Here is a 24179-nt window from a genome sequence, read left to right on the forward strand (position 1 = left end):
TGCAGTCTTTCAGGATTTTGGGCATTGCGTTGTTGTATTGTCCATTCTGCTTTGGGCTCGAGCATTTAAAGCAACAGATGACATGAACTGCAGCACATGCTCAGAGTAAACATTCGATGGTGTGGATGCTAATATAGTTATCGTTCTCTTTATAGTTATCGTTCTTGGTGTGACCAGGCCTTAATTTTCGATTTCTGCTTAAAGACTGTAAAAAATTGTATTGTAAAAATCTATTAATTGATAAAGTTCCCTCATATGGTGAAACATATATAAATTTCACAGGACATTTAAATACTGTTACGTTTTAATTTTCAGAATTCCCTGTGTGAGACCTCCCATTTAAAAAGTTTTCTTTGAAATTTATTTACTTTTATTTAAATTTATTTATTTACTTACTTACTTTGTTTATTTATGTTTCAGTGTAATCAACATGCTGTCAATTAAGCTTAACTTGTATTGAAACCAAAATTTCCTTTTAAAAGAGCAGTCTGTGATTCGCAAAAAAAAAAAAGCTTGGGGGTTTGAAGACTTCTTCTCTCAGGTATCTATTTAGCTCTTTATATCTTCAAAGTTGGATATTAAACTATAATCCTCAGCTTTATAAAACACAGCTGATAGAGCTAATGTGATTTTTGGAGATTGTGGTTGGGGAAATATTTGCATGGAATTGAAATTATGAACTTCTTTTTATAGCCAGACCGAACATCTGTCTAGTAAGTAAGTGAGATACTAGAATATGTTATTTGATGAGAGCTTCATCCCAAATATAACATTTCCCCCCTGTATATCCTTTTTCATCACACATTAATTGGTATCTCATTCCCCCATATTGCACAGATGTCATTGTCTTTGCTAGTCATCATTTGGCTAATACTTCTGAAATACACACATACGCGCACACATGGCTCAGCCGTCTACCCATTGTCATGGCAACAGCTGCTGTAAGGCAGAAAAGGAGATATGACAGGTTCCTTATCAGCACAGTGAAATATTAAAGCTACCAAAGATCTGATCCAACCCCCCTTCCCCCAAAACACTTTCTTCCTGATCCATTTCATAAACACTTTCTTCTTTCTCTGCTCCTCACTTCCGTGACGTCTTACATTGATTTAAAGCAGGATTGCATTTGTCCTCTGTCTGTCTCTTTCTCAGTTTGGCCTCTTTTTCCTTCTGCATAAATTTGTTGTCTCAGTCGTGTCCCACTGTGTATTGTCTGCCCATCTTGATGGATGAATTCAGTTCCTGAGAACGTATTTGTTTCCAGTCAACATCATTTACCTTCCCTAAACACTTGTGCTTTTTTTTTGTTGTTGTTGTTTGTTTGATCAGCAGAAGCTCTGGGTGGATTTTTGAAGCTCTGGGTGAACACTGAAACTGTGGAGAAAATGATATAGAAAAAAATATGACTGAATCAGTTTCAGTCAAACCGAACGTGTGGCATGTAGACATTTATAACTCACATATACTGTATTGTGTGGCCTAAAAGTGACCAAACCGATTTTTTTCTCATTTAAACCTGGACATTTTTGAGTTTTGAAAAATATTTTTCGGATTTAGAATTTATTTATTTTTACTTAACTTTAGTTATTAATTCATGGGTAAATTATGTATGTGCGTATATTAGGGCTGTAACGATTTACGATATTAAACCGAAATCGCGACACTCAGATCCACGAACCTGTGTCGCGGTGTGAGAAGGCAGATCGCGATCGACACACCCCTTCCCAAACTTATCTTTCTCGTCCAGAATAGATCCTAGGGCTGTGACGGGGTCTTTTACATATTAGGTATGGGAATTTCAAGCAAAAATAATATTCGAAGATCGCTGGGTATCATTTGATTATTATTCAAAAATCGCATTCCCCACACGCACACACGCGCGCACGAGCACACACACACACACACACACACACACACACACACACACACACACACACACACACACACACACACACACACACATACAAGCAAACACCAGAGCAAGTGAGCAAAGCGCGTGGTGTGTGTGTGTGTGGGGCACCGGCGCGCGCGTGAACTGGAGCTCACCTCATAAACGAATCGAAACTTATATAGAAACCTTGCAATACTTTTACTTGATTTAACGTTAATTCAAAACATAAAGAAATGGCTGCTTAGGCTAATTCGTAGGAAGTGTGCATTTCTCTATATAGGCGCGTTCACTTTGTGGCAAGCGTTATTCCTGCGCTTGAGATGCGGGTCATGCGGAATAGGCAATATATTATTTGTGGTTTACAGCACAGACAGTAAGCCTCGGTTACCTCAGAAGAATTTTTAACATGCTCGAATCATCTCCACAATGGAGTATAGTTCTGTTTGTTTTTCAAAAGTATTTTGTTACAAGAAAACAGAGTTATAGCTTTAGCTAACGTTATTTATTTATTTGGCTTTTAAAATCCTCCCTCCTCGCAAGAATCGCGGTTTGTATCGAATCGTGGGTCAGAAATCGGGATACGAACCGAATCGTGGGTTTGCTGTATCGTTACAGCCCTAGCGTATATTAAAGTAAAGGGATAAGCTTTTCAAATCTAGTCACGTGCTATGCTTTTAGAAATGTACACTTTGTATTCAGTGTGGTTTAATGTGGTTTTAAGAAACTTTTATGTATTTATTTCAAAAAATGTTACATTTAAAAATATTAAATACAAAGTTACAATTTGAAATATGCTGTGTAAACACATACAGTAACATAGATTTTCTCTATAGTGGGTGGGGGGTGGATAACATAACCACCCTGATGTTTTTGTTTTAATACCAAAAAACCCCACATCAAAAATATATTTTTAAATAAAAAATAATAATTGACTCTCATACATACAGCATTCAATCCACTACTGTAAGTTGTTCGACAAGCCAATACTCACATCTGTTAGCAAATACGCTTGTCAATCCCAAACAGTGACAGTGTGAACATAGCCGAAGTACCGCTCTAACACTTATAATCTCCTGACAGACTCCAGCGCCTCACAGGTATCACGTTAACATGAAACAGAAATAAGCGACAGTGTCTGTGTTTAGCTCCAGCAACACTTCCCTTCACACGTACCATCTATCAACAGATCCAGCCTCACAAGGTTTCTCACAATCAAATGCCACGCACTGCTCATTATTCCCCCATATTCGCAAGAAGAGAGGTCTCAATCTCGCTGTATTGTGTCTTTTAGTTGCAGCTAGTCTTCTGTGAATAAAGTCAGCGGAGTTTAACAGTGACTGATGGTTGCCAAGTGAATGGTCTGTCTAAAGGGACGGTAAACACAGACGAGCTCCCATGACGCACTGTGGTGCTTTCATTTCAGTGAAATTGAGAATAAACGTGTTGAGGCAGATGACAAAGACCCAGGATGATTTAGAGACTTACCTAAATATTCTGTATACCGTGCTTCTCTGAATTGGGATAAAATCTCCCCTTGACAGCAGGAAAGATAATATATGTATACTTGTCATCTTTTTAATTTTACCTGTTTTCTTGTGCTTTTTTTGTGGCAGTAGACATTATTAAAAATCAAACATATTTGAAGATATTAGGTTCTTTCCAGTAGGAAGAAAGAATGCTCAGAAATTAACATAAGGACATTTGTTGAAGATTATATGGAAATAAACGAGGGGTCAATTCTGACTTGTTTAGCATGTTGCCGATGGCACCAGGATACACTGTGGGACGACAACAAGCCGGTTGAGGGAGTGTGATGCTCTGGGCAATGTTCTGCTGGAAAACCTTGGGTCCGGCCATCCATGTGGATTTAAATTTGACATATGCTACCTAAACATTGTTGCAGACCAGGTACACCCCTTCATGACAATGGTGTTCTCTCTCAATGGGCTCTTTCAGCAGGAGAATGCGCCCTGCCAAACCACAAGCATTGTTCAGGAATGGCTTGAGGAACATGATGAAGAGGTCAAGGTGTTGCCAAGGCTTTCAAATTCCCCACATCTCAATCCAATTGAGCATCCGTGGGATGTGCTGGACCAACAAGTTTGATCCATGGCGGCTCCACCTCGCAACCTACTGGACTTAAAGAATCTGCTGCCAACGTCACAGGACACCTTCAGGGGTGCCATGCTTCGGCAGGTTGACGCTGTTTTACCAGCACGCGGAGGACCAACAACGTTTTAGGCAGTTTCCCAAACTTTTGACCGGTACTTTCTACATAGAATGTATTCTTTTCTTCATTCCACTGCGCTGCTTGTCCATTGTTTTTCTATGTGAACAACATGCACTAGGTGGACGTTTTTGACAATTGTACTCGCACATCACGTCTTTTGCAGAATCTCGCACAGTCTAAAAAAACAAGCCCTCAAGTTCAAAAACTATTAATTCCAATGCTTTGCATCTTGCATTTTTTAAAGGCAAAGCGCTGTTCTGTGTGAATGGCCCTTTACAATCCACACTTTTATTAATTTCTCTCCTTGAACACATAGTTTTTTTGTGTTTTGTGATAATGCTGGACCATGAACTATTGTTTTCTTTCTTTTTTGTACTTGCTTTATATGCCACACACATTCATTTTCGGATGAATCATACATTCGTTCAGTCTTATATATTTACCCTGTTTTGCAGTGCTGGCATGTTCCTAGTTACAATTTACCACATCCAATATCTTTTAATTGAATTTTCCTACACATTTTAGGTCTTACTTTTAAAAGCAACACCAATAAAAGGCGGATAAACGAAAAGGGAAAAGTATTGAAAAATGTCTCAAATAGCCCATCTTTCCCTCCAGTTCTCTTCGGCCCCCCTGGACAGTAAATTGATTGTTTGCAGTTAGGAGTTCCCTGGCGTGAACCAGTGGTCCCTGTCTTCTGCATGAGTCAGCAAAACGCTATTGAGTGAGCAGTTACTTTTGTCTATAAAGTTAATAAGGGGAATATTTAAATCACAACAGCAGAGGCGCCAAGATATTTGTTCGTGATTGGTAATAAACTGGGTGCAGTGTTGATGCGTGATTAACAACATGTATTTAATGGCGGCTGTATTACAAGACATGAACCACCACAGAAGCTTGTTAGATTCTTTTTTTTTCTTTTTTCTCGTAAATGCTGCACTTGACTTATCACTGCTAAATGTCAAGTACATGCCACTACTAGATCTGAGGAATGAGATATAGGACTTAAAGATGTTTATCTGTTCACACAGCTGATATTGCTAAATACATTTGGTTTTCAGAGACCTGACACTATCAGAAAGCACTGAAATTGTCATAAAAAATTAAGCTGAAACCACAAAAGAAAAAAAAATCAAATAACTATACTGTTAAAAAAGGTTATTCACCAAAAATATAATATTCTGTCAAATGCTTCATGTCATTCCCAACCTGTAAGACTGAATTTATTCAGTAGAAAACAGGATACATATTTGTTGTAAATAATTGTTTTTGCCTTTCAATAGTCGCTGGGAAAACAAGAAAACATTTTTGGTTTAAGTCAGCCAGCATTTTTTTTTTTTTTACTTCTCAACTTCTTTTAGCATCAAGCCATGGTTGAATATCAGACGTGAGGTCTCAGCTGTAGGCAGACAAGCGTGAAAGTCTCTTAGCCATGGCTGCTTCAGTCAGGTATTATAAACATCACGCTCCACTTTTCCCATACCTGGGGCGTACACCTCAGATCGCAATCTACCCCCAGACCGCAGCGCTGCGGTACAGTATACGCTGGCCTTTCTGCTGTCGACTGCCATGTACACCCTTGCAAACCTCCTACTGCTGCCACGCTGAGCTCTGGTCTCTCTCAGTGACCCATTTGAGCTTTGCAGCCTGGTGATAGCGAACCAATTTGTAAGCCCCCCACGTGTGTCACAGCATCTCTATTGAGACATGTAGATTACCTTCACAAGTACATTTTAGAGGGCTTTTTTCCCCCTCATCTAAATCCACAATTCCTGGTCTTTGTTTTGCATAGAACATGTAGGTATACTGTAGTTTGCAAACATAAGTATTTGATTTGTACTCTAAGCAGTTTAAAATGCACTTAAAATTTGACAATAGGTCATGGTACTTTTTGTTAAATTCTGAAATGTAAATCTATCGATTAGTTAATATTAGTTAATAATTGTTCTTTTTTTATCGAATTATTGCTATTATATTTTGTAACCTGTTTTGTGAAATGTATTTATTCATTCATTATTTTTTATTTTATTATTGTTTTATTATTTATACTTTATTATAATTTATTTATTCATTTATTATTTAGATTTATTTTACTTATTTAATTTCATAAAACATAATTACAATTTAGTAATTCGTGTGTGTGTGTGTGCATTGTGTGTGAAAAGGTCCAGATATTTTTAACATGACATATGGCATCTATTACCTAAAGCATCTGTGACCTAAACATGTACACATACACATGTAAACATATTTAGACATGTTTTTGAATTGAATGTTCTCAAATAAATAAATAAACAAACAAGCATATCAACAGATCTTATCTGTCTGAATTTCTTGTTGGGGAAATTGTCATGTTCGGATTGGTTTGTTGACAGAAGACGGTAATAGCTCAACTGATCGTCTACAAAATGTTTTAATATCCAAAGGTCAAACTCATTAATAGAATTGTAGCTGGAAGATATAGTGTTCATGACTACGGTATACATCACTTTTATTATCATCTGCATCTATCTTATTCCTTTTTCTTTATTTTTCTGAAACAGTCTTTTGAGTACACTCATTTATTTCTTCTGCTGTAAAAATATTTGTCTTGAATCTCATTATCACCTCTGAAAATGTACAGCTTGCGGTCTCACCTTTGTTCCATTTGTGATGAAATGATCACAAATAGATTAAGCAATCTGCAGTACTGTTTGTACAGGTTTGGTACTAGACTTAAATCTATATTGCGAAATTGTAACAACAAAGCCCCCTTTCATTGTAGGTTTCCCACCTTATGAATTCCAACACAAATGTATTTATTCATTTATTTATTTCACTCTTTGGAGACCTTTGTTTGGGCACAATTCAATTGAATTCATTATGTATTAGTAATCGTTCCATTGACAATTTGAGGGGTACAATTCTACACAAAGGGTATACATAGCAAGGTGCTTGAGAAATTAACTGTATGAAAGTTAAGGAGCCATGAAATTAAATACTATGGTTTCCTCTCTACGCTCACAGCTCATTGAGACAGATGCTCTGTATTTTCAAACGCAAACCCAAAGCTTTAGGTCTGAAATGATAATATACTACTGTTAGATTTGGCCATATGATGTTACGATGGGTTTTACACCAGGTTAATGCAAGATGACATTTTTTCAAACATCAAGTAATTACGGCTCTTGTTCATGCCATCATTATTATCTACAGTAATAATAATGGTCATTGTTGGGGGTCACGCATAACGTGAGTTACGTAATCAGATTACTTGTTTAAGTAAGGAGTAAAGTAACACTACTTTTAAATATACAACAAAATATCTGAGTTACTTTTTCAAATAAGTTAAGTTACTTTGTTTTCCCACTTATTGACTGACACCTCTCCTGTCCCAATGTTGAGAGAAATTGGAAGTAAGGTTCAGAGGCGTTCAGAGAATATTAGCCAGTGTCTTTGCTGCTGACCTTCGATGATCCATTGAATCATACCAATAAGCAAACATGACTTTAGATAAACGTCACATTTGTCTTTCATTTTCTTTTGTGTTTATTGCTAAAGTAAGAGTGTTGAACTATCTTCTCCTGTGGCCCAGAATGGCAGCACAGTTGAAAGTTTTGTTTGAATTGTACAGGCATGAATTTGCATTTCCTTCGCCGGAAACTTGTTCATTTCACTTTTGGGGCCCTATTTTGCACCCAGCGCAATTGACTTTGTACACCGACGCATGATTCATTCATGAATAATAATAATTATTATTATTAAATTAGGGAATGAACTTGCGCTCCTGGGTCGGTGCAGCGGAAAGAGGAGGCGTGTTCCGGCGCAAAAGTTCCCCGGTGCTATTTTGCAGTTTTAGAAAACAATTCCGCCACTGACCAGGAGAAACCTAGTCTAAAGACAGTGACGCGTTGCGCGTTAGTCATATGGTATTTTAAGGGCGCATGCTTGGCCATTAGGCTATGTAGCGTGTGCACAACGCGCATACACTTTGATTGTCTAATCTAAACAGACGCAGCAGTTTTCATTTTTGCAAATCATACATTATTACAAAGAAACATATTAACACACGAGGGAAATCATTGTTGTGTGTCCATGAAGATGTGAAAAAAATAGGCATAAATCTAGCTTACACATTTACCCAAATTAATTTATAGGCCTGTTTAACCGAAGCTAATTTGGGTGGGTTTCTCCCATCCTCATACAAAGTCACTTCTCTCTGTCTTCTACAGCATTGACGAGAATGTCGGTCTCCTTTACCTGTGAACCGCTCCTAGCGTGTGCCTGGCAAATCTGCCATTATAATAGCAATCCGCCATGGAACAAGTGCGTCTGCTCTTAAAGGGAATGTGAGAGGACGCTCTGATTGTTTTATTTCACGTTACGCCCAAACCACACCTATGAATAATGAAGCTACTTCAGACCAACCCATTTTAGATTTGCGTCGGGTGCAAGAGTCATTTATCCCGCCGGTATAATGGCAACAGCGCCCGGGATCCGTCCACAAAGTTACTTGCGTTTCGCGTTTGATACTTGCGTTTCAGATCGTTAAAATTGGGCCCTTGGTGTTAAAGGGCCTTTACATTTGCCAAAAATATATATTTTTTGTTATTAAAGAACAAACAAGCATGCCCAGCCCACATGAGAAACAGAAATGCAAAAGTAACCTTAAGCATTACTTTTTCATAAAAAGTAACTAAGTTACTTTTTAGTTACTTTTTTAGGGAATAACACAATATTCTAACGCATTAATTTTAAAAGTAGCTTTCCCCAACACTGATTATGGTTACCGTTGACCCCTCATATATTACTCCGCAGCAATACCCTATCGTCTACTACTCCGCAGCAATACCCTATCATCTACACCTGTTTTATATGACAGAAACATATTATTGTCAGGATAATGCATTGTTTCATAGTTTGTTCCTGTCCTAAATTTACTTATAGTGGCCGTTTACATGACAACGTTTTCAACTACAAACGGATATACAGTGTTACTTGCCGTGTTATACAGTTCACCCGTTGTCGACTAATTAACTCATTAGTTTTAGTTCCCTTGTTTAGTTCTGGTATAAGTTTTGTTCAATTCTTTGTCCTGTCTTGCCAATATTAGTGGATGTTTTCCCTGCATGGATTTTTGGATCAAATTCTGTTTCCTTGAATTATTCTTGTCGTGCGTTTCATTGTACCACAGCCACAAGTGAGAACTATTTCATGCTGTAATATTTTTTTTAGAATGATTCAAATAATCTCAAGTAATCTCTAATTACACTTTAGCTGTACATTAGAACAATGTAAAAGCTATGATATGCATCACTTCCACATTAATCACAGTGTAGAGGTTAATTATAAAACAGCCGCATTGATACGTTGAACAAGAAGCTCTTGGTAGCAGAGATGAAATATTTATTAATCTGTTAATCAATTGCATTAGATTCAAGCTCATTTTCAAACGCACTAATTGTTTTTCATCGCTTGCAGTTGAAAGAAGTGAGCTTTTCGTAGCGCTAATTCAATTTATTCCCATCCGCAGCTGATGATTAATGGAGCGAGGTGGCTAAAATCTATCACACATGCGGAGGTGATTATTGCATTATGCACTTCTGAATAAACGCAAGGTCAGTGGAGCCCCATGGCAGCTCTTTATTCCCACTGCCGTCTTTCATTTGCACAACATGGGTTCATTGCCACCCCAGCATCTTGTTTAGTCCTTGGGGGAATTAAGAAAAAAGATCGAGATTAAGTATTTGTCAGGATTAATTAATAGAGTAGATATGGTGCCTCACTGATTTTTTTAAAGAATATATCTAGCGTTGAAATGAGAATAAGACAAGATTCCTCAAAGTTTTGTAGTTAGTGAAAATCGAAGTAAAATAAGAAATCTTATTTTACAGACACAGAGCCCCTAGCGGGAAAGGCCACTTGAGGTGACCCTACTGCCGCATTTCAAAGAGAACCTTGAAACATAGAGTAGAACTTCCCTTTGCTCAGGACTGAAGGCAAGAAGAGAATTTCCTGTTCCAGGGTTTTTTTTTTATATAGCTTCAGCATATCTTTTTGGTTTTCGATTTTCTTTTTAAAGGTGCACTCAGTATATTTTGTGTTCATTAAAAAAGTTTTACGTAACAAGATGAATATTACTTTTGAAATATATATTTAACAATTCTATGCTCTCATATGAGATAGGAACAGTAGTCAGATCAGCAGCTTAATAAAAGCTGTTTTACTTTACATGGACTGGGTGTCCTTGTGAGGGTGGCCATTTCAAGATCACGTGACTTGCCATGATCTTTGACACCCATGTTGCTGAGCACGTTGTCACCGAATGCACTCAGTTCTGCTCATTTCCAAACGCCAAGCAGATATCTACAGTATAATGACATTTGAAAACTTTAGATTTTTCATGATGCTACAGCCACACCCCTAGGTGTCAAAATAAGTCCAAGAAGTACTGAGTGCATCTTGAATTTTGACTAGACTAGCAAATATTTTACAGGTGGGAAAGAAATATGTACTAAAGGTTATGTTGTCAGGTTACGTGCAGTGTGACACCCATGCAAACATTTCCTTCAGAAGAAGATAAATACTCCAAGGGGGTTCGTGCGCAGGAAGTGGCTGCAAGGGGATTATTTGCTGAGAGAGCTCTCTCTTTCTCCCTCGGGGGAAATGCTTCATTCCTGCAGCAAAATGAATGGCCAGAGAATATAGATTTCTCTAAATGATCCAACACTCTTCACCCAGAGAGGAGCTATCAGCTCCCACTGCACCTGACACTGGAGCTTCAAATCATGGCTTTCCAAGCAGAAGGACTCTCCTCATGATTAAAGACATGTTTAGTGGTCTGAAATATGACTGTCCCCTGTATCATTCTCGATCTCTAAGAGTATGAATAGAGAACTGTGACAGAAGAGGCTTTAGAGGAGTGATAAAGAAAAGCCGTACGTTCCCTACAGGGCTCTCTCATACCACAAAGTATTTGTCATTGTTTCGTAATACAGGGAAGTTTTGCAAATACCAAAACCTATTGATGGTTCTTGGGAGTATAGTGCTGTAACCCTTGTTTTTAAGTGAAATACTCAGCGAACTGGTCTTTTTAAAACAGTATGAAAATGGTGACCATGTTGTTGCTTTATAGCAACCAGGGGTGCGTTTCCCAAAAGCATAGTTAGCCAACTAAGTTCGCAAGTTCCGTCGTTATCAGCATAGTTCAACGAGTCTGTGTTTCCTGAAACTATCGTTCCAGCGAACATTCGCAAACAGCATCACAAACTTGTGTGGTTGGAACGGCAGCTCTGGTAAACTCAAACCTGTGGTTAGAAGCATAGATTCTAGTTTATATGACATGTGGACTAAATAAATCCTATCTTGAGCAAAATAAGCAAGCTGACATTCAGTACAACTTGTGTTTTTTTTATTTAGAATACATAGAAATGTCATTTACGTCTTTTAGATTGTCAAGAGATTTAAAGCACCGTTTTTGAAGACTGTGCATGTGTGAACGTGCTTTACTATGTAATAACGAGCCTATCATTGAGTCCTGCTCCTGGAGAATGTACCCCCAACACACTTGCCTTTTAATTTGTTTTATGTATTTCTAAAGATCTTGCTTGTTCAGTAGGGGCCATTTGATGCAAAAGATGAAAGGAATTGTTCAAATGTAATTTGATTTACATTTTAAAGGATTAATTATATTTTTTAAGTTTTATGCAATTATTTTTATTGCCACTTTTTTTTTTTTTATAATAATTTTGGTCACACTTTAGATTAGGGTGAATTGAACCCTAAAGTAAAGTGTTACCATAGTTTTGTATTAAATCATAAAACAGAGAATCCAGAAAAATTAAAACACAGAATTTCTGAAAAAGAAAACGCATCTCATAGGGCCATATTTTTGTTTACATTTTAATATTTGTTTTGTAAGTTTTAGGAATTAAATTCAAACATATGTTTGGGTTATTACAATTAAAATTAAATAAACAAAAATTGAATACAGAAAAAAAAGTTGAAACAGAAAACATGGAATTTAAATGAAAAAAATGTCAAATAAATAAAAGGAATTTCATTGGGCCCCATTTCAGGTGTCTTTAATTTAAACTCTGCTGGATACATTATAGTGGCTCTCCAGAAGCAAGATTGGAAATATTTACTTTTTTTCCCTAAAGCAACTTCAATCCCCACTGGAGAATTTTTGGGTCACTCTATGTTGGGTTCAAACTAGTAACCCTTTGGCTGCCAGCCCAGATTTGTATCCAAGTAGAAAGTCCACTAGCTTTTTGTGTCAAGAAGTACTTCTCAATTATTGGACATTCTCTGTGGGCTGAACCTTATGCCCATGTAAACCTCTCAGAGGGCCACCATTATCTCCACATCATATTTCAAGGTCTTTTTTATTCTTGAATTTTGAATAGGATTATTAATTATTCCTTACATGGTTACTCAACAGACCCTATGTAAGCTATGTCAATCAGTCTGCATTCATCTTCCTTTACATCTTCCCCCATCATGTGCACTTCAGAATCAGTGTCTGCCTCGTATGTGAGTGCCTGTTGACTCTGAGCCATCTTTCCACTCTGCAGGGCCGATACTTTGTATTTATGCCCTAACGATGGCATAATCAATTTAAGAGTTTGTCTTGGGTCATTATTACCTGCTGCAGAGCCATCTGTTGGCAAGGTCTGAGGGAGATGGCTGCCAGGTAGCTGGAGCACTGAATTGGATTGAAACACAGGGGTCTGTAACGCAGGGCAAGAGTAGAAGGGGGTAGAGGAGGGTGCCCACTAACCAGATGGTCAGGGACTCCAGCCTCCTCACATTGCCAAATGGCCCTGAACATATTTAAAAAGTAAATTTTCAAAATATAAATAAAGAGTCGATTTAAAGCAGGAGCATTTTGAAGATAGGTTGCAACTCTAGTGGTAAAAAAAGCAGATCCTATATTGTACTAACTGTTTAGACACTTAAAATGACACTTTTTACAATACACATAGTTTTTCTACCATTTGTAAGGAAATACAATGGTCTTTTAGGGGTAGATAATGTACAAATCAGTTGAGGACAACTCATTTGAGTTTGAGTACAGGTTGAGACTTGAGTAGGTTAAGTCCTATTCAAGACTTAGGCCAGAAAAGGGTTGAGTCCAAGTTAAGTCAGAGACCTAAAGAGGGTCTGAATGGTCTAAATATGGGCCTACCTGTATTTACACTGTTGTGGTTTCAATCTTTTTGTGAAATCACTTCTCAGAGATCTTTGATGCCAGAAATATTTTAGACTTTATTTAACAAAACAAAGCCGAGCAACCTCCCACAGGGAGACCCTGCAGGAGATGACTCCCGAACATCGGTTAGCTTTTCACATATATACATACATCGCCTCCAAAAATGGTCATACATCCTATAGATTATTTTGGGCAGGGGTCTTACCCCATGTGACACACTTAAATAGAATTCTCTGCTGCATCAGCATTCTGACCTTTCTTTAAACCCCCAAAAGTCAAACCAAAGACACACACAGAATAAATAATGGTGTACAAATATATAGCTAAATTACTTATTTTCTAAATAATAAAATCTTCAACAACACGTCTCTTCATGCACTTTCTCTGATTGGATATCCAATCATGAAAAGACCAGGTGTAAATGCCCTCCGAAATGCTTTTGAGACGGATTTATATCTGATCACTCAAACAACTTCAGGATGCTTGCGAGACATTAATGTGTTGGGCCAGTGATGTTGTTGCTCCGTTTAGCCTCAGACAATTCTGGGACATGTACTCTATGCTCTGACGGGAAGACACACAAGCTTGTCCGATCTCTTCATCAGACCCAAGAAATTCCATTCTCCAGTGAGCGTCGTGAGATGACGGCCAATTACACCTGCCCAACACAGTTGAGTCAACAGCCTGTGTGTCATGTCCATCATGTTTGTGTATACCTCTGTCTTTGTGCATGATTGCCCAGGTGTATGATATATTTTTGTTGTAAAAAAAGCCCTATAGAGGTTGGTCTTGCCGAATCAAAAAGCTCCTTCATTACTTCTGTATGTTTCGCCAGTGACGTTTGACAGGCTCTGCGTCCATCTACTGTATCAGTGTGTTACAGATGGGAAAGACCTTATTTGCAACAAAAGGACTTCTGTTTGTGTCAGGGTAGGAAGATAATGACTGATCTGTGTACACGGGAACAGTGGCGTGGCTTTGTCTATATATAGACCCTCTCAGTGGCTCCGAGTGACTTTAACGAAGTGGAACTTGATAAGACTCGAATCCTTGGAGAATGTAGGCTAAGCAAGTGCTGTTCTCTTTGATCAGTGGTCTATCTATGATCATTAATAAATATTCAGAGATGATATCAATTGTCGAATTGGATTGGATTGGGCGAGAGGAAAGGAAGCCCTGTTTGTCTTTATAATTGCCTTCACATCAGACCTGGTTATACAAATCAACACTTGAACCAAATTTGTGTGATAAACCAGGCTGGATGCCAAATTAGCCATCCATCCTTTGCTATTGAGACTCTGAAAAATCCAGTGCTATCTGACTATGGGTTGATATCATCTAATGAAGCTATTGAGAATAATAAGCAGTATATGGGCTATAGCTTTATCTCAGAGATACATACGTGTATGCAATTTGTAAGAATGAAGCCCCCGGCCAGTGTCCATTTGTTGTGTATGGTAAAGATCAAACACTTTCTGACTGAGCCGGGAATACGACCTTCAGATTAAATGGGATTCAAGGTCGCCGTTTCATTGTTTGGTCTAACATGCTTAAGTTTGTCATTCCGCAAATTGATGCGGAAGGAGGTTTGTGCTATGACTAGAGATACTGTCACATTCAAAGATCACTCTACTTGATTGTAGACCTATCATAATCTTTCAGTGTTTGGTCAAATTACATAGTTATATTTATATATGCACATATCATTTATTCTCTGTAATGTTTATATTATTTATTATCATATTTGCTTATTTTTTTAAGTATGAATTTTTGGAATTACATTTATTGGATTTATTTGTCTTTTTTTTTGTTCTCTGTAATATCAGGGTATGGCTCTGCAAAATAACTAACTATTTATTTAAGTTTTTTTAATGATATATTAAAGAGTCTTCAAGTTCACATGTTTTTCATGTCTGGTAACATTTCAGCACATAATCAATAATATGCTCTTTTAAAACACTGTGTATCACAACATGAACACAATTAATCATGTAGGAGTCAGTGTCTTCCTACAAAATAAGGTTAACAAACACGCGTATACATGCTTTGCATCTCTGTCCACGCACTGGCTTTGAGCACTTCAAACGAGACAGCCGAAAGCTTTTGGAGATTTTTTTTTTTTTTCTTAGTTTACATTGTACATTTCTTAGACTTGATAAATTATTTTGTTTACCAATTGCACATTACCAGATAAACACAGACTAAATACTTTTAATCTTTCCTTTGAAGTTGTATGCACAAGCTGTCATTTCTAAGGGCTAATTCTTAGCCCCAGCCAGATGAGGTGTTTGAAAAAACCAGCTCTCATCCTTTTGTGCCCCATGATACTAATTAACTAAACAATGGCTTTTTACTGTTTGTTTTTCAAGGAACACTTGGCGACAGCAATATCCTATAAAACCCTAAGCCCATAAATGCGTCTTCTCAAATTCCCAGTTTTATCTATGTTTATAATAGGTTCCTATGGGAGAAAGTGGAAAAAATGTTGAGTCTCTGGATCACCTGGTCTTAGATGTTGTGCTTTATGTTCCAGTTTACAGTGCTATTGATTTCACACCTACAAAACAGGATGTTTGGTCATTCCGCCGTCGCCATTAGCAGAGTGCCTCTATGGAAGACAACCATTCCTTCTTTCTGCATTTCAGAGAATTTTAATGAATGATTGTTAGTCTAATTCTGGCTTTAATGATTTGAGTGCGAGCCATAATCCATTTGAAATAGTACAAGCTGGATTGCCTGCCTTTTTTTTTTTTTTTTTAGCAAATGTGTCTGATCCAGCATTTCAGCCAATACAGGCAGATACAATATCTCTGTGTTTAGTTTAGTGTGATAGATATCCTCAATAACGCTGATGCTACTTTCGAACCATTCAAAAGAATTCTCCTTGTCTGTTTCCTCTTCTTCGTAGTGAACGTAATATACTTGGGTAATTGATTAGATGCTTGGGGGCCGATGTGTTTTTTTTGCAACAAGTGATTTGTCTTTTTGATTTGGCTTTATCTTCAGTGTTTTGGTATCCGTCTCACCTGTGCATTGATCTGAATGCACAAATGACACCTTATTCACAGATTCACTGCTGGGTGGCATTCATTTTACTGGTGATTTCCCTCGTTTTAAGGAATATTGCAGAATAATGCAACAGCATCGGTTTTATCTTATGGTATGCCATTTTAGAGCGATCCCATTACCATTTTCTAGGCATTCTTGTAACATTTGCTCATACATTTTCACACATTTTGATGGACAGTGAACTCGTCTCGGGTTACGAATGTAACCTGGGTTCCCTGAGAAGGGGAACAAGACACTGCATCCTAGGAAGCCAATGGGGAATACCTCCTGCATGACCGGTATCTGAAGCACGTGTCAAAGCATGACAATAACATTGGCCAGCGACAGCCTAACATCACTACTGGTGCGACCAGATTATATTAAGGCGCCTGTAGTACACGTCATCCTCTTTCTTGTCTTCAGGAGCCGTTTGTGACACGTGGTTTAGAAACCAGTCATGCTGGAGGCATTCCCCAAGTCCCAGAAGGTTTGACAGCATTTAACATGCAATTGTTTTTGTGTAAATACAACATTCAAAGTTTACAAAACTTCTGACATGAGGGTAGCACTGAACAAGTTCAATATGTTCAATAGAGATGTGTTTTCTTAATCAACTGAATGCAAGCATTATAGTGAATGTGTTCAATTTGTTTAATAAATAGATGATGTTAAACATTTTAAATAATCTAATAAATTATAAATTAACAGTAAAGTTCAATCAACGTTTAGTATTGTACATTTACAAGGTGTGTACAGCTCTAAAGTTATACATAAAGTGTTCACATTTAGATACAGGTTATATTTTATGTTTCAGTGTCTATGCAAAGTATGATGGTGGTTGTGTGCTAGAACCACATTTTGTGTATGAACACATGTGAATGTAGACCACGTCTGCCAGGAGGAGCCTTTTTGATGAGCTGTCTATTCTAGTATGTACTAGAAAATTCCTCTCAGTACTACAAATAATATCTAAATTATCTCTCTCTTTCAATTTCCCGTTTTGAGACAGACATAAAACATGCATAAGGTTGTTTTAACAGAAATTGCTGGAGGAGGTCACCAGTAAAGCAATATTTAACATTCACCTTGCAGTTCAGAGGAAAAAACAATCTGCCCCTATATCACTGTGGACTTGTCTGACCTCTTGGAAAATGCCTGTATATTTTAGAATTTAATGTGAATGAGGCCTGTGAGACATGTAGCATGTACCCCTGAGGATGCATATTTTATTCATATGTCATATGAAAATAGTGCTTTTCTATGCTGTCAAGGGCCCGGTGATGCTTTTGGTGGCATGGCCTATTTCTGCCACAGGCTTATGTTCTGTTTCACCTTGTATGAATTCAGAATTATTTTTGAAGTATAATGACGACACGTCTCTGTAAGTTTTGTCTAGCTCTGGGAACCTGTAGAATTGAAATCCATCAGCTCTGACATGGTAAAAGCCATCGTCCTTATAAAAACTGTCAGAATTTGATATTTGGGGTTTCTATGCCCAAATTCTGGTAATATAGTCTGGTACTTTATTTCCAAGAAATTCCTTTTATCGAACTCTTTTGTAAAATAAGTGTTTTGTGAGGTTTGTATGAGGATGGAGAATGTCTGTTTTCATTAGCTGCAAACTTATTCTTTTTGGACTTGTGTTGTTGGTGACTGACAGCTAGTTTCATGCCTTCTAACTAAGGTAACTGACAAGGTCATGTCAGAAGTGATGACAGGCAAGCGAGACAACACTGTGAGATGTCTCTCTTCTCATTTCCTGCTTGTTTTTCTGTACTTTCCCTCGTCTTCACCCCCTGTGAAGACAAAAGAACATGATAATAAACACTGAGCGCAAAGACATCTGTAATTTTTTTTAATTATATTTGCTGTGCCATTGCAGTTTACTTTTGTATGTTTAATTAGTGCGGATACAATATCTGTTTCTTATAATTACCAGCACTACACGGCAAAAAAAAAAAATATTCTTAATGAGTATCTTTGTCTTGTTTACCAGTAAAAAATGTCTAAACATTCATAAAACAAGATGAATTTACTTGAGAAGCAAAACTATGTAAGATGATATGGCTTGTTTTCAGAGAACAGATATTTGCACTTCTTTTAAAGCATAAACAAGTGGTAAAAAAAGCTTTTTTTGGACACAAATTCAAGATAGAATCGTACAAAGTTGTGATAATCCTGTCAAATGATATGTTGTTTGTTTGTTTTTTTATCTAGAATAAAAGAGAAATATAATCATTAATAATATGAATTAAAATGATTTGTTGTCATATTAGATTTAGAATCCTTGCTAGTATGATTTTCTTAGAATATTATCTACATGTGCAATATAAAGTGGTGTAAAGTTATTATTTTAGATCTAATAATTCGAATGCATCATTGATAGCGAATTAAGCAATTGGTTTACAATTACAATTTGACAGATGTATTGATTTTTTGGCTGTTCCTCGCTTCTAGTGCAGCAGATCATTTTAACTCGATGTACAGTGTGCTCTGTGCAGGCAATTTGCTGTAGGTCTAATAGCTTGTGGCATCCATGAGGTGCCCATGGTATATTAGGGGTTTGTAATGGAGAGGACACCATCCATGCTGGAGAAATCTTGTGGGAGTAAGGCCAAGAAACTTCTGGCATCTTCTGATAGGTGCCATTACTCTTGCTTTTCCCTGCTTGCTCTCTCAGCTGCCCCAAGCAGTACCTGGGCCTTCCACCACTGGGGGTGACATGATCTACTCAGCCTGTCTTTACCTATTCCAGGGAAACATAAATGCTGTTTTGACGGGTTTCATAAATATTGATAAGATAAATCCAGAAACACAAGGTGTTTGCTATCCACTGGCCGTAGTTCAGCGAGTAACAGTGTTGGTCCTAGCATAAATCAAACTCTAACAAATAAAATGAGGGCATGGACGAAACAATGTGGTTATGGTCCTGTTGTGAATCCAGCTGAAATGCACTTACAGTGCTATGCATAAGTTTAGACACCCATGCTAAAGTTGACTAAAAAGAGGAATAAAAAATCATCTTTTGGAAATTGAACTTAATGCCTTAATTTAAAAAAATAGGAAAAATCCAACCTTTAAGGACACCAATTTTCTTTGTGAATGAATAATGTATCGTAAATAAATACATTTTCTTCCTTAAAATACAGGGTGCATAAGTTTGGACAACCCTATGTTAAATTCCCATAGAGGCAGGCAGATTTTTATTTTTAAAGGCCAGTTACTATATGGATCCAGGATACTATGCATCCTGATAAAGTTCCCTTGGCCTTTGGAATTAAAATAGCCCCACATCATCACACACCCTTCACCATACCTGGAGATTGGCATGGAGTACTTTCCATAAGATCATCTCTCAATGCAAATCAAACCAGCTGTTAGGCTAACTGAAATAAAACCATGCCAATCTCCAGGTATGGTGAAGGGTGTGTGATGATGTGGGGCTATTTTAATCCCAAAGGCCAAGGGAACTTTATCAGGATGCATAGTATCCTGGATCCATATAGTAACTGGCCTTTAAAAATAAAAATCTGCCTGCCTCTATGGGAATTTAACATAGGGTTGTCCAAACTTATGCACCCTGTATTTTAAGGAAGAAAATTTATTTATTTACGATACATTATTCATTCACAAAGAAAATTGGTGTCCTTAAAGGTTGGATTTTTCCTATTTTTTTAAATTAAGGCATTAAGTTCAATTTCCAAAAGATGATTTTTTATTCCTCTTTTTAGTCAACTTTAGCATGGGTGTCTAAACTTATGCATAGCACTGTATAAGGGAACTGTCAAGCAATTATTAGTCAATGACACTCGTTGTATTATCAATATTCCAATGGGTCTATGACATAAGAGTGTCCATGATGAATAAAAAGGAAAATGTTTTTTTTATTTTTTATTATTATTGTTTAAAACGTGCACCAAGTTCTTAGAAATGTATGTATTCATGTTGGTTTCATTTTTTTTTAAAGTATAAAATTAATGACACAAAAATCCATCCATCCATCCATCCAGTTTTGTTTTCATCTCTAAGATATAACACAATTTATTAAAAGTACTTGGGTTTCTTTGAAATTTTTTAAGTGCTTCTATTATGCTTTTTCAGATATTACCTTTCATGTAAAGTGTTATATGGCTCTTTGTGAATGTAAAGGTATTGCAAAGTTTCAAAGATCACAGTGCACAATAAATTGAATTACGGTCTCCCAAATGAAAGAACCCATTCCGAAAGACCTGACATGAGTCTTCAGTAGTTCTAGTCTTTATTGGCTGCCTGCGAACAACATCTACTTTGACCTGCCCTTAAACACTGTAGTTATAGTTGAGGCCTGGAAGAGTTTGGTTCGTTTTGTTAACATGTAAGTAAGACTGCGAAATCAAATCAGCTTTGAATTTATATGGTAAAAATTATACCATCGTTAATTTCCATATCACTGTGTATCAAGTGCTGAGAAAGCCTCTGGATCTAAAATTCAGATATGGTATTGGCCATTTCGTTTCTGACACGCGCTGTAAGAGGTTGACCAATCACATCAGACCCGGACATCGGACCAATTAGAGCAGGGTAGGCTTTCAGAAAGGAGGGTTTAGAGAGACCTAGTCCTTTATCGAATTGTTTAAGACACTGTGAGAAAAAAGATGTACATTATGAGAAAATGAAAGTGTTTTTGTCCTTGGATGCCTGTAAACCTAGGAAACCTTTTCAAATAGCAGAAAGGGGTCATATAATGCGATTTCTTGTTTTCCTTTTTCTTTAGTGTGTTATGTAGTTGTTAGTGCAAGTATAAGATACGCAGAGTAACAAAGCTCAAAGTGTCAAACCTAAGAGATATTCTTTATCAGAGTTAAGGCTCAGCCACACCTTCCTAAACGCTTCGTTCACACATGGTTTTATGTTTACATAGTGTCCTCACTCCCGTGGCATGACGCGACCCGTAAAAAGACAGTAAAGTCATTGTAATAAGTAACTATGTCCACAATGAAATACCAATCTGACACGATCTGGTCCAGTCGCGCTGGCAAAGTTGATCGATCAGCTTGGTCATCTGCATTTTCCGGTTCAGATTCAGGCTTGAATTGATAAGGTAGTACCCGACATTATCACCTCTCATTATTGCTTTGGGAGCTGATGTTCCAAATTTGATAAGGCTCGTGACATTTCCGTCACACGCTTAAGGTTTTTTGGCCAATCATGATCACTGGCCAATCAGAGCACACCACGCTTTTCAGAACGATCAATGCGTTTCAGAAAGGTGGTGCATAGAGGAGCAACAATAATGTACAGTATGTGTAAAATTATTAATTTTTTTTAACCTAAACACATTGCATTAAATCAAATACACAAAATAATGTAATTTTTAGAACCCCCCCTTTAAATATGCCTTTTACCTTTGTTCTCTTCTTTTCCAGCACCCATTATGATATTTGGACAGTTGTATAAACCTGACATTTTTCACTTTAGGCTACTGCTTCCACTTCACAAAAAAATGTAAAATTAAAACAATAATAATAATAAATCACAGAAATTACATTTTTTACCTGGCTCTAAAAATTTGCATCATGTCATTGACCCATTAGGTGCATGTTTTGGGTGGAAGCAGAGCATGTGAAGAAGCATCTTTTCCACTTTCACAGTAACATCAATCACTGAGGAAAAGCCAAAGACGGTGCATTCCCCTCTACTTTAATTGATGGCTCTGTTGGGTAGTCGAAAGGCGTTAAATTACTGATGTTTCTGGTGATTGAACGTCAGCTGTCAGTCTGTGAGCAAAGAGCTGGAGGCAGGGTGTAGGAGGTGTGCAGAGGAGATGAGGGTTAGCGGCAGCGCTGTCCTGAGAGTTTGACAACCCATATCATTGCCCGGGTCAGAGTGTAAATGAAGCTCCGGTGTGGGATCGCTCCTCTTGAACGGCGGCCTAGAATAATGGAAGTTTTGTGGAGCACTGAAGATTAATGTTGAGAGACAACAGCACATCATTTCCACCTTCTCTCATTCTGTGAGGCCTATTTAAAAGTGAACGCATGCAGACAAAATCATTCCTATAAAAGATTGAGAACTGAAAAAGTCTGTACTGCAAATGATATAAAAAGACAGGGGTAGTGAAAATGCGATGTGCAAAATGTGTTGCAAAAATCCTTGGCGGTGCCATTTTCGACGAAACGTGTATGGAATGGTAATGTTTAGTAGTTGCGGAGTTATTTCCCTCTATCAGAACAGATTTCTCCCCACCTCTAAATGACTATTTTAAGTGTGACTATCAAAGGGTTCTCCAGCTCCCTTCGCTTTGCCTAGTGCCGACAGCAGATATTTCTCTCTGTAATTTTTTAAAGGCAACCTATTTCAGGGACTCAGTTTGACTGGATAATGGCCCTGCATGCAGTCTGGAATTTCTGAGCGGTTTGGAGTTTTGTCATTATCGATTGAGCCGGTTTGAGTTTGATGGCGTTTGTCTGTTAAAGGGATAGTTAAATTTGATGGTACATAGAGACAATGGCTTCTCTTTTATGAATTTGAGCCAACCAAGTCATCACCCTTAATGACCTTTTTTTTTTTTTAGCAACAGTCAAACTGTGAGCTTGTACATCCCTCCCTGAGAGAGTACTGTGTCTGTGTAGAGAGTGATGTGTGTCCAACTGGCACAAAGCACTGGCTAATAATAATCATGGCAGCAGAGTTTAGTGTGCTTTGAAAGTCTGGGATATTTGTGGTTTTATTTAAAGAAAATACTTGTTTTCTGCCAGATACATTAAATTGATCAAAAGTGACACTTTTACGTTGTTACAATACATAAATAAATAAATAAAATGCTGTTCTTTTGAAATTTCTTTCATCATATAATTCAGAAAATGTGTTTCCATGGTTGCCATCACAGGAATAAAGTACATTTTGAAATATATTAAAGTAGAAAACAGTTAAAATTGTATTAATAGTTATTTTGCTGTCTTTGGTCCTGGAAAACCCTACATTTTGGGGACCAATTTTATATATATATATTTATATATATATATATGTATATAATATTTTTTTATGATGATTTTTATTTATTTATTTGGTCTCCATTAGAGCTGTGACGGTGATAATATTCTCCGACCGGTAATTCAACTTAATATGACAACACCGGTAATATCGGGGGGAGGATGATCAATGTAAAAAAAATAAAAAATCTAAATATGAATAAAGCTAAATAAAACATTTTAATAACACTCCAGGTCTCCGCACCAGTCACGTAACTGAAAACTATGAAAGTCGTGTGACCGGCCAACCGGTAAAAAAAAAAAAAAAAAAAACTGTTTTTCTCAGTCTCTCGAGAAAAACTTTTTATCTCACAATTGCGGGTTTACATCCCACAATTCTGACTTTTTTTCTCTCAATAACTAGTTTTTTTCTTGCAATTCTGACGACTTTTATCATAATTGTGAAATATAAACTTGCAATTCTGAGAAAAAAGTCAGAATTGCGGGATGTAAACTCACAATTGTGAGATTATAGGTCACAATTATCTTTTAAATTGGTTTATTCTGTGGCGGAATAAATTTAGTTTGCATCTTTTTTTTCTGCTGTCATAAAGCTGAATTTCTTGTGTTACATGTAGAATTTTAAACTTATATTCCATGTTGGTTACACTTTATTTTGATGGTCCTTAGACACTCTACTAGCTATAAGTAACTTTGCAACTATATGTCAACTAACTCTCATTCGAGTAGTTGTGTACTGTATTAGATTATTAGGTTCGGGTTAGTAGAATAAGTTGACATGTAGTTGCATTATAGTTACTTATAGTCAGTAGAATGTCTGTTGGGGAGCATCAAAATAAAGTGTCA

The 24179-nt window shown here is 37.2% G+C and overlaps 1 protein-coding gene and 1 long non-coding RNA gene across 9 annotated transcripts in view; one reads left to right on the forward strand and one right to left on the reverse strand.

The window, feature by feature from the left end:
- LOC306990423 overlaps positions 1 to 19384 on the reverse strand; it is a 598642-nt gene extending 579258 nt beyond the window's left edge. The window contains exon 1 of the long non-coding RNA XR_013795868.1: positions 19322 to 19384. This is a non-coding gene — a long non-coding RNA (uncharacterized lncRNA). The remainder of the gene's footprint in view (positions 1 to 19321) is intronic.
- naaladl2 (N-acetylated alpha-linked acidic dipeptidase like 2) overlaps positions 1 to 24179 on the forward strand; it is a 321301-nt gene that overhangs the window by 73322 nt on the left and 223800 nt on the right. The gene's annotated exons all lie outside the window — the stretch shown is intronic.

Source organism: Phoxinus phoxinus, assembly GCF_949152265.1.
Source record: "Phoxinus phoxinus genome assembly, chromosome: 22".
Lineage (NCBI taxonomy): Eukaryota > Metazoa > Chordata > Actinopteri > Cypriniformes > Leuciscidae > Phoxinus > Phoxinus phoxinus.